We start from the raw sequence: 10,000 nt of genomic DNA on the forward strand, positions 1-10,000 counted from the left end.
GCCACGCAGCAGTCACAAAGCCGGTTGCGGTCGACCGGTCCCCGAACCCTGCCCCAGCGCCGGGGGGGAGGTGGAAAGGGGAGGATGCGGCAAGGCACGCGCCGGGCCGCTAACGCCACGGCTCCCCCCCGCTCGAGCCGCTCGGGGCTGGGGGAACGAGGACGACACCTCACACGCGACGGGAAGCGAAGTGGAAAGGAAGACCGCCCTTGCCCTGCCGGCCGGGGGCCCTTTCCGACGCGACCCGAAAGGCCTCATCGATCAACAAGGACAGAAGGAAAGGAAGCCAGCGGAGGCCCCACGGCCTCGCTCTTCTGGGACAGACACAGCCACGCGCACCCGCCACCGCCCTCGGGAGCAGCCAGCAGGCACGGGGCTCGGCGTGCGGGCAACACGCCGGAGGAGCAAACGGGGCGCCCTCCAGAGATGGGGGGGGGGGGGCAAGCTGCACCGGGCCGCACCGGCTCACAGGGCACCTCTGCCTCCCCGAAATGTGGGCTTGCATTTTCCCTCAAGCTGCACCGAGTTACATCTCCATCACGGGGCGCCCCTCTGGAGCCAGGAGGAAGCCGTGCTGGGGCACCGGCTTGCCCTCCTCCCCCCATGCCGGGCTCCATAGCATACGAGTGGCCAGTCACCGCCGCTGGCTTTTCCCTTAGATGCCGTGCCCCCGCGGGCTGCGGCTTTGGCCATGGGGGGGAACCCCCGTGAAGAGGGTCCAGTGCTGGGAACTCTCTCTGCCCCTTACCGGGCTCTCTCTCGCCGTACCTGGACGGGCTTGCTTTCCATTCTTGGTGGGACCGACGCCGGCACCACGTCTCCCCGGCTTTCTCTGCCCCCGTGCCCCACCGGGCAAACTTCGCTTCGGGGGTTCCACACTTTGGCAGTGGCCGGCGCCAGCCACTCGTCAACTTTTTTTCTTTTCCCCGCTTTCGTTGCCGAGCCCGGGCTGGGCTCCGGCTCACGGACGAGCGAAACCCATCCAACACCGCTGAGGGTGCGCCAGCGGCCGCTCCAAACCGCCGCGCCTTTGTTCGGCCCCGCGGGTCCCCTCTCTGACCCGGGCGAAAGCCACCGAGAAGCCAGACGGACCCCTGCCCAGCCGCCTGGCGGGTGGCTTGGAGCAGCCGCTCGGCAGCGCTGCCCTGGGAGTGCTCGGCGTCGCTTGTTCCCTCATATACGGAACTGGAGGGCCGTCAGCTCCGCGAGCGCACAACCAGCCGACCTCCGCCCAGCGGCAGGTCGCAGAAATCACGCCGGCTTGTACGATGACGTAGGCGGAGGCAGAGCGCAACAGCGACCCCTTGGCGACAAGCGCGATCTCCGCGGAGAGCACGTCTACTCGCCGAGGGAGAGCACGTCTACTCGCCCAGGGAGAGCACGTCTACTCGCCGAGGGAGAGCACGTCTACTCGCCGAGGGAGAGCACGTCTACTCGCCCAGGGAGAGCACGTCTACTCGCCCAGGGAGAGCACGTCTACTCGCCCAGGGAGAGCACGTCTACTCGCCCAGGGAGAGCACGTCTACTCGCCCAGGGAGAGCACGTCTACTCGCCGAGGGAGAGCACGTCTACTCGCCCAGGGAGAGCACGTCTACTCGCCCAGGGAGAGCACGTCTACTCGCCCAGGGAGAGCACGTCTACTCGCCCAGGGAGAGCACGTCTACTCGCCCAGGGAGAGCACGTCTACTCGCCCAGGGAGAGCACGTCTACTCGCCCAGGGAGAGCACGTCTACTCGCCGAGGGAGAGCACGTCTACTCGCCGAGGGAGAGCACGTCTACTCGCCGAGGGAGAGCACGTCTACTCGCCGAGGGAGAGCACGTCTACTCGCCGAGGGAGAGCACGTCTACCTCCCGCCTGAGGGAGAGCACGGGGGGGGGGGGACAAAGACAGGCGGCAGCAGCTTCGGTGAACGTCACCCGGGAGGCGACCGGGGCTGTCCCGGGGCAGTCCCGGGAAGCCGGCGTCCGACACAGGGAACCGTCAGCTGCCGGACCGGGGCGAATCCCCGCGGCCACGGCAGGGGTGGGGGCTCGAAGACAGCCGGCAGCCGCTTCGGTGAACGTCACCCGGGAGGAGACTGGGGCCCTCCCGGGACCGTCCCGGGAAGACGACGTTCGGCACGAGATCCCGGCCGCGGCCGGACCGGCTCGAAGCCTCGCGGTCCCGGCAGCAGCCGGAGCCGCTCGCCGCCTCGGGCTCCCGGCCCCCTACAGATCCGGCGACTCGTTCGCGGGCGGCGGGGGGAGGCAGTGGAGGGGGTGCGGGGAGAAGCGGCAGCGGAGGCGGAGGGGGGGGGGGCTCGAAGACAGCCGGCAGCCGCTTCGGTGAACGTCACCCAGGAGGCGATCGGGGCCGTCCCGGGGCCGTCCCGGGATGCCGGCTTCCGGCACGGGGTCCCGGCCGCGGCCGGACCGGCTCGTATCCCCGCGGCTCCGGCAGGGGGGGGGGGGGCTCGAAGACAGCCGGCAGTCGCCTCGGTGAACGTCACCCGGCCGGCGACCGCGGCCGTTCCGGGGCCGTCCCGGGAAGCCTGCGACAGGCACGGGGTCCCAGCCGCGGCCGGACCGGCTCGAAGCCCCGCGGCCCCGGCACGGGGGAGGCCCAAAGACTGGCGGCAGCCGCTTCGCTGAACGTCACCCGGCCGGCGACCGGGGCCGTCCCGGGGCCGTCCCGGGATGCCGGCATCCGGCACGGGGTCCTGGCCGCGGCCGGAGCGGCTCGAATCCCCGCGGTCCCGGCAGCAGCCGGAGCCGCTCGCCGTTCGGGCTCCCGGCACCCTACGGATCCGGCGACTCGTTCGCCGGCGGCGGGGGGAGGCAGTGAAGGAGGTGCGGGCAGAAGCGGCAGCGGAGGCGGAGGGGGGGGGGGGGGCTCGAAGACAGCCGGCAGCCGCTTCGGAGAACGTCACCCGGCCGGCGACCGCGGCCGTTCCGGGGCCGTCCCGGGAAGCCTGCGACAGGCACGGGGTCCCGGCCTCGGCCGGACCCGCACTGGGTGCCGCCGCCTCGGGCTCTCGGGACGGTATGGATCCGCCGACTCGTTCGCCGGCGGCGGGGGGAGGCAGTGGAGGGGGTGCGGGGAGAAGCGGCAGCGGAGGCGGAGGGGGGGGGGGGGCTCGAAGACAGCCGGCAGCCGCTTCGGTGAACGTCACCCAGGAGGCGATCGGGGCCGTCCCGGGGCCGTCCCGGGATGCCGGCTTCCGGCACGGGGTCCCGGCCGCGGCCGGAGCGGCTCGAATCCCCGCGGTCCCGGCAGCAGCCGGAGCCGCTCGCCGTTCGGGCTCCCGGCACCCTACGGATCCGGCGACTCGTTCGCCGGCGGCGGGGGGAGGCAGTGAAGGAGGTGCGGGCAGAAGCGGCAGCGGAGGCGGAGGGGGGGGGGGGGGCTCGAAGACAGCCGGCAGCCGCTTCGGAGAACGTCACCCGGCCGGCGACCGCGGCCGTTCCGGGGCCGTCCCGGGAAGCCTGCGACAGGCACGGGGTCCCGGCCTCGGCCGGACCCGCACTGGGTGCCGCCGCCTCGGGCTCTCGGGACGGTGTGGATCCGCCGACTCGTTCGCCGGCGGCGGGGGGAGGCAGTGGAGGGGGTGCGGGGAGAAGCGGCAGCGGAGGCGGAGGGGGGGGGGGGCTCGAAGACAGCCGGCAGCCGCTTCGGTGAACGTCACCCAGGAGGCGATCGGGGCCGTCCCGGGGCCGTCCCGGGATGCCGGCTTCCGCCACGGGGTCCCGGCCGCGGCCGGACCGGCTCGAATCCCCGCGGTCCCGGCAGCAGCCGGAGCCGCTCGCCGTTCGGGCTCCCGGCACCCTACGGATCCGGCGACTCGTTCGCGGGAGGCGGGGGGAGGCAGTGAAGGAGGTGCGGGCAGAAGCGGCAGCGGAGGCGGAGGGGGGGGGGGGGGGCTCGGAGACAGCCGTCAACCGCTTCGGTGAACGTCACCCGGGAGGCGACCGGCGACCGGCCCGGGAAGCCATCGTCCGGCCCGGGATCCCGGCCGCGGCCGGACCGGCTCGAAGCCCCGCGGCCCCGGCACGGGGGAGGCCCAAAGACTGGCGGCAGCCGCTTCGCTGAACGTCACCCGGCCGGCGACCGGGGCCGTCCCGGGGCCGTCCCGGGATGCCGGCTTCCGGCACGGGGTCCCGGCCGCGGCCGGAGCGGCTCGAAGCCCCGCGGTCCCGGCAGCAGCCGGAGCCGCTCGCCGTTCGGGCTCCCGGCACCCTACGGATCCGCCGACTCGTTCGCCGGCGGCGGGGGGAGGCAGTGGAGGGGGTGCGGGCAGAAGCGGCAGCGGAGGCGGAGGGGGGGGGGGGGCTCGAAGACAGCCGGCAGCCGCTTCGGTGAACGTCACCCGGCCGGCGACCGGGGCCGTCCCGGGGCTGTCCGGGGATGCCGGCTTCCGGCACGGGGTCCCGGCCGCGGCCGGAGCGGCTCGAATCCCCGCGGTCCCGGCAGCAGCCGGAGCCGCTCGCCGTTCGGGCTCCCGGCACCCTACAGATCCGGCGACTCGTTCGCGGGCGGCGGGGGGAGGCAGTGGAGGGGGTGCGGGCAGAAGCGGCCGCGGAGGCGGAGGGGGGGGGGGGGCTCGAAGACAGCCGTCAGCCGCTTCGGTGAACGTCACCCGGGAGGCGACCGGGACCGGCCCGGGAAGCCATCGTCCGGCCCGGGATCCCGGCCGCGGCCGGACCGGCTCGAAGCCCCGCGGCCCCGGCACGGGGGAGGCCCAAAGACTGGCGGCAGCCGCTTCGCTGAACGTCACCCGGCCGGCGACCGGGGCCGTCCCGGGGCCGTCCCGGGATGCCGGCTTCCGGCACGGGGTCCCGGCCGCGGCCGGACCGGCTCGAATCCCCGCGGTCCCGGCAGCAGCCGGAGCCGCTCGCCGTTCGGGCTCCCGGCACCCTACGGATCCGCCGACTCGTTCGCCGGCGGCGGGGGGAGGCAGTGGAGGCGGTGCGGGCAGAAGCGGCAGCGGAGGCGGAGGGGGGGGGGGCTCGAAGACAGCCGGCAGCCGCTTCGCTGAACGTCACCCGGCCGGCGACCGGGGCCGTCCCGGGGCTGTCCGGGGATGCCGGCTTCCGGCACGGGGTCCCGGCCGCGGCCGGACCGTCTCGAATCCCCGCGGTCCCGGCAGCAGCCGGAGCCGCTCGCCGTTCGGGCTCCCGGCACCCTACAGATCCGGCGACTCGTTCGCGGGCGGCGGGGGGAGGCAGTGGAGGGGGTGCGGGCAGAAGCGGCCGCGGAGGCGGAGGGGGGGAGGGGCTCGAAGACAGCCGGCAGCCGCTTCGGTGAACGTCACCCGGGAGGCGACCGGGACCGGCCCGGGAAGCCATCGTCCGGCCCCGGATCCCGGCCGCGGCCGGACCGGCTCGAAGCCCCGCGGCCCCGGCACGGGGGAGGCCCAAAGACTGGCGGCAGCCGCTTCGCTGAACGTCACCCGGCCGGCGACCGGGGCCGTCCCGGGGCCGTCCCGGGATGCCGGCTTCCGGCACGGGGTCCCGGCCGCGGCCGGACCGGCTCGAATCCCCGCGGTCCCGGCAGCAGCCGGAGCCGCTCGCCGTTCGGGCTCCCGGCACCCTACGGATCCGGCGACTCGTTCGCCGGCGGCGGGGGGAGGCAGTGGAGGCGGTGCGGGGAGAAGCGGCAGCGGAGGCGGAGGGGGGGCGGGGGGGACGATAGTGGCGGGGGGCGGGGGGTGCTCGAAGGCAGCCGGCAGCCGGTTCGGTGAACATTCGCCGGGGCGGGGGGGGCGACCTGTCCGTGCCCGGGGCAGCCCCGGGAAGCCGGCAGCCAGCACGGGGTCCCGGCAGCACCTGTTCCCTGCCCTGGGACTTGCCGTGCCCGGCGGCCGGTTGCCGGGTGGGGGGAGCGATGAGAGGCGGGGCGCAGCGGCCGGGGCAGCGCCGGGCCGCAGCGGGGGGCTGGGCGGGTGGGGTAGGCGTCGAGCGGCAAGCCCTCGGCTGCAGCGAATGTTCGGCGGTGCGGGGCGGGGGGGGGACGGGACGACACGTTGGGGGCGCCGAGTCCGAGCCACCCCCGGCCCCAGGGGCGGCCGGAGGGGGAGGCCGGTGCCTGGCCCTGGGAGCTGCTGGGCGCCGGATGGCCGAGGGTGCGTCAGAAGCCGCCCGAGCGGTCGAGCAGGTCCTCCAGAAAGGCCTAGGGTGGCTTCGAGGGCCCCGGGAGCAGTCGAGGGAGGCCTCCAGGCAGGTCTGGAGTGGATGGGAGGCCTTCCAAAGCAGACAAGGGAGGCTGCCAGCGGGGCCTAGGCTGGCACTGCAGCCTGTAAATGGTTGGGGGGGGGGGCCTCTGGTGCGGCCTGGAGTCTCTGGGTGGCGTCCAGAGAGGTGCAAAAGATCCTCTGGTGCGGCCTGTGGTGGCGGAGAAGCCTGCAGAGCGTGCGGGGGAGGCTTCTGGTGCGGCCTGGGGTGGGTCGGAAGCCTGCAGAGCGTGCGGGAGAGGCTTCTGGTGCGGCCTGGGGTGGCTGAGAAGCCTGCAGAGCGTGCGGGAGAGGCTTCTGGTGCGGCCTGGGGTGGCTGAGAAGCCTGCAGAGCGTGCGGGAGAGGCTTCTGCTGCGGCCTGGGGTGGCTGAGAAGCCTGCAGAGCGTGCGGGGGAGGCTTCTGTTGGGGCCTGGGGTGGGTCAGAAGCCTACAGAGCGTGCGGGGGAGGGGAGGCTTCTGGTGCGGCCTGGGGTGGGTCGGAAGCCTGCAGAGCGTGCGGGAGAGGCTTCTGTTGGGGCCTGGGGTGGCTGAGAAGCCTGCAGAGCGTGCGGGGGAGGCTTCTGCTGCGGCCTGGGGTGGCTGAGAAGCCTGCAGAGCGTGCGGGGGAGGCTTCTGCTGCGGCCTGGGGTGGCTGAGAAGCCTGCAGAGCGTGCGGGGGAGGCTTCTGGTGCGGCCTGGGGTGGCTGAGAAGCCTGCAGAGCGTGCGGGGGAGGCTTCTGGTGCGGCCTGGGGTGGGACGGAAGCCTGCAGAGCGTGCGGGAGAGGCTTCTGCTGCGGCCTGGGGTGGGTCGGAAGCCTGCAGAGCGTGCGGGAGAGGCTTCTGTTGGGGCCTGGGGTGGCTGAGAAGCCTGCAGAGCGTGCGGGAGAGGCTTCTGCTGCGGCCTGGGGTGGCTGAGAAGCCTGCAGAGCGTGCGGGAGAGGCTTCTGCTGCGGCCTGGGGTGGCTGAGAAGCCTGCAGAGCGTGCGGGAGAGGCTTCTGCTGCGGCCTGGGGTGGCTGAGAAGCCTGCAGAGCGTGCGGGAGAGGCTTCTGCTGCGGCCTGGGGTGGCTGAGAAGCCTGCAGAGCGTGCGGGAGAGGCTTCTGCTGCGGCCTGGGGTGGCTGAGAAGCCTGCAGAGCGTGCGGGAGAGGCTTCTGCTGCGGCCTGGGGTGGCTGAGAAGCCTGCAGGGCGTGCGGGAGAGGCTTCTGCTGCGGCCTGGGGTGGGTGGGAAGCCTGCAGAGCGTGCGGGGGAGGCTTCTGGTGCGGCCTGGGGTGGCTGAGAAGCCTGCAGAGCGTGCGGGGGAGGCTTCTGCTGCGGCCTGGGGTGGCTGAGAAGCCTGAAGAGCGTGCGGGAGAGGCTTCTGGTGCGGCCTGGGGTGGCTGAGAAGCCTGCAGAGCGTGCGGGAGAGGCTTCTGGTGCGGCCTGGGGTGGCTGAGAAGCCTGCAGAGCGTGCGGGGGAGGCTTCTGGTGCGGCCTGGGGTGGCTGAGAAGCCTGCAGAGCGTGCGGGGGAGGCTTCTGCTGCGGCCTGGGGTGGCTGAGAAGCCTGCAGAGCGTGCGGGGGAGGCTTCTGGTGCGGCCTGGGGTGGCTGAGAAGCCTGCAGAGCGTGCGGGGGAGGCTTCTGGTGCGGCCTGGGGTGGCTGAGAAGCCTGCAGAGCGTGCGGGAGAGGCTTCTGGTGCGGCCTGGGGTGGCTGAGAAGCCTGCAGAGCGTGCGGGGGAGGCTTCTGCTGCGGCCTGGGGTGGCTGAGAAGCCTGCAGAGCGTGCGGGAGAGGCTTCTGCTGCGGCCTGGGGTGGGTCGGAAGCCTGCAGAGCTTGCGGGGGAGGCTTCTGGTGCGGCCTGGGGTGGGTCGGAAGCCTGCAGAGCATGCGGGGGAGGCTTCTGCTGCGGCCTGGGGTCTCTGGGTGGCCTCTAGAGAGGTGCAAAAGACCCTCTGGGTTGGGCTGGGGTGGCTCTTGGACCCCTGCCACACAGTGGAGAGAGGCCTCCGGCCCGCCACCTGTGTCCCTGTGTGCCTGAGTGCCTGTGTCCCTGTGTCCCTGTGTCCCTGTGTCCCTGAGTGCCTGAGTGCCTGTGTCCCTGTGTCCCTGTGTCCCTGAGTGCCTGAGTGCCTGAGTGCCTGTGTCCCTGTGTCCTTGTGTCCCTGTGTCCCTGTGTCCCTGTGTGCCCGAGTGCCTGTGTCCCTGTGTCCCTGTCTGTGTACCTGTGTGCGAGAGTGTCCGGCACGCCACCCAGCGGCGGCGGGCAAGCAGGTAGGCGGGTGGGCGGGCCGGCGAGGGCCAGTGTGAGTTTGGGGGGTGGGAGGGGAGGCGGCAGCTGGAAGCGTCAGAGGAGGGGGCGTGGCTCCGGCTGGCCCCGGGAGCAGGTTCCCGGGACCGGGACCGGCTGGACCCGGCGGGTGGTTGATCCCGGGGCGGGGGGCAGAGGCGGCGGGAAGCGGCAGCTGCGTGTGCGGCGGGGGGGTGGAGGGCGAACCGCGGCGGGAAGCGGATGCTTCAGAGCAGGTTACGGGGGCGGGGACGGACGACACCACCTGTCCCCGCCCCGGGACGGGCTGGACCCGGCGCCCTGGACCCGGCGCCGTGTACCCGCCGCCGCCCCCGCCGCCGCCCCCCTCCGCCACCCCGGGACCCCGACGTTTTTTGGCGCCCGCGCCTTTTTTTGCTCCCCGCCTGCCCGCGCTGCCCCGGGCCCTCCCCCGGGGCGGGGCGGGAGGGAGGGACGGACGGACGGGTAGCCGGGGATCTCCGAGCGCGCGCCACCAGACCGAGGCGGGTCCCGGCGGCGGCGGCGGCGGCGGCGGCGGCGGCGGCAGCAGCAAGCGACGGCGGGGGGGGCAGGCTAGGGAGAGAGGGGGAGCGGCATGCGGTAGGGCTGGGGGGTTTGTTTCGGGGGGGAGGGGTGGGGGGGGGGTGGCAGCGGTCAGCGAGAGCGGGGAGAGGGGGAGCGGCATGCGGTAGGGCTGGGGTGTTTTTGGGGTGGGGGCGTTGGGGGGATTAGCGGGCGGGCGGGCAGCCCAGCCAAGCGGCAAGCCGGGGGGCGGGCGAGGGCGGCTTTAGGGCCGGAGGAGCGGAGCGCAACCTCCCCCGTGCAGGCTCCAGCGTGGAGAGCAGCAAGTTTTTGGGGACGGGGGACGACGGACGGGAGGGGCAGCGGCGAGAGGCTAGCTGCGGCAAGGGGCACCGGCACGGCCGCCCTAACAGCGCCGCCTCGGTCGCAGGGGTTAGAGAGCAGCCGGGCAGCCCGGGAGGGAAGCGGCAGCCCGCGTCGCGATCCCCCCTCCAGGGGACAATGTGGGAAGGGGAAGCCGCGGCGGCTTTGGCGGGGGGTGCCCAGCTGCTAGCGGCTTCGGGGGGCAGTTAGCGGCGGCGGGGGGGGGGGAGATGGGTCGCGGCAGCGGCAAGAGATAACGGCGGGCGGGGGGGCTCCGTGCAAAGCGGTAACGGGAGCCGGGGGGTGTGGGGAGCTGGGGGTGGCAGCAGCGGCAAGAGGCAACGTCGGGAGGGGGGGCTCCGCGCAAACCGGTAACGGGGGCCGGGGGGTGTGGGGGGGGGCGGTGGTGGCCGCGGCAAGAGGCAACGGCAGGCGGGGGGGCTCCGCGCAAACCGGCAGCGGGGGGGGGGGGCGGGGGTAGCGGCAAGAGGCAACGGCGGGAAGGGGGGGCTCCGCGCAAACCGCTAACGGGAGCCGGGGGGTGTGGGGAGCTGGGGGTGGCAGCAGCGGCAAGAGGCAACGTCGGGAGGGGGGGCTCCGCGCAAACCGGTAACGGGGGCCGGGGGGTGTGGGGGGGGGCGGTGGTGGCCGCGGCGA

This window comes from Melanerpes formicivorus, unplaced genomic scaffold (genome assembly GCF_026170545.1).
Source record: "Melanerpes formicivorus ecotype bairdi unplaced genomic scaffold, bMelFor1.0.p_v2 SCAF_237, whole genome shotgun sequence".
Lineage (NCBI taxonomy): Eukaryota > Metazoa > Chordata > Aves > Piciformes > Picidae > Melanerpes > Melanerpes formicivorus.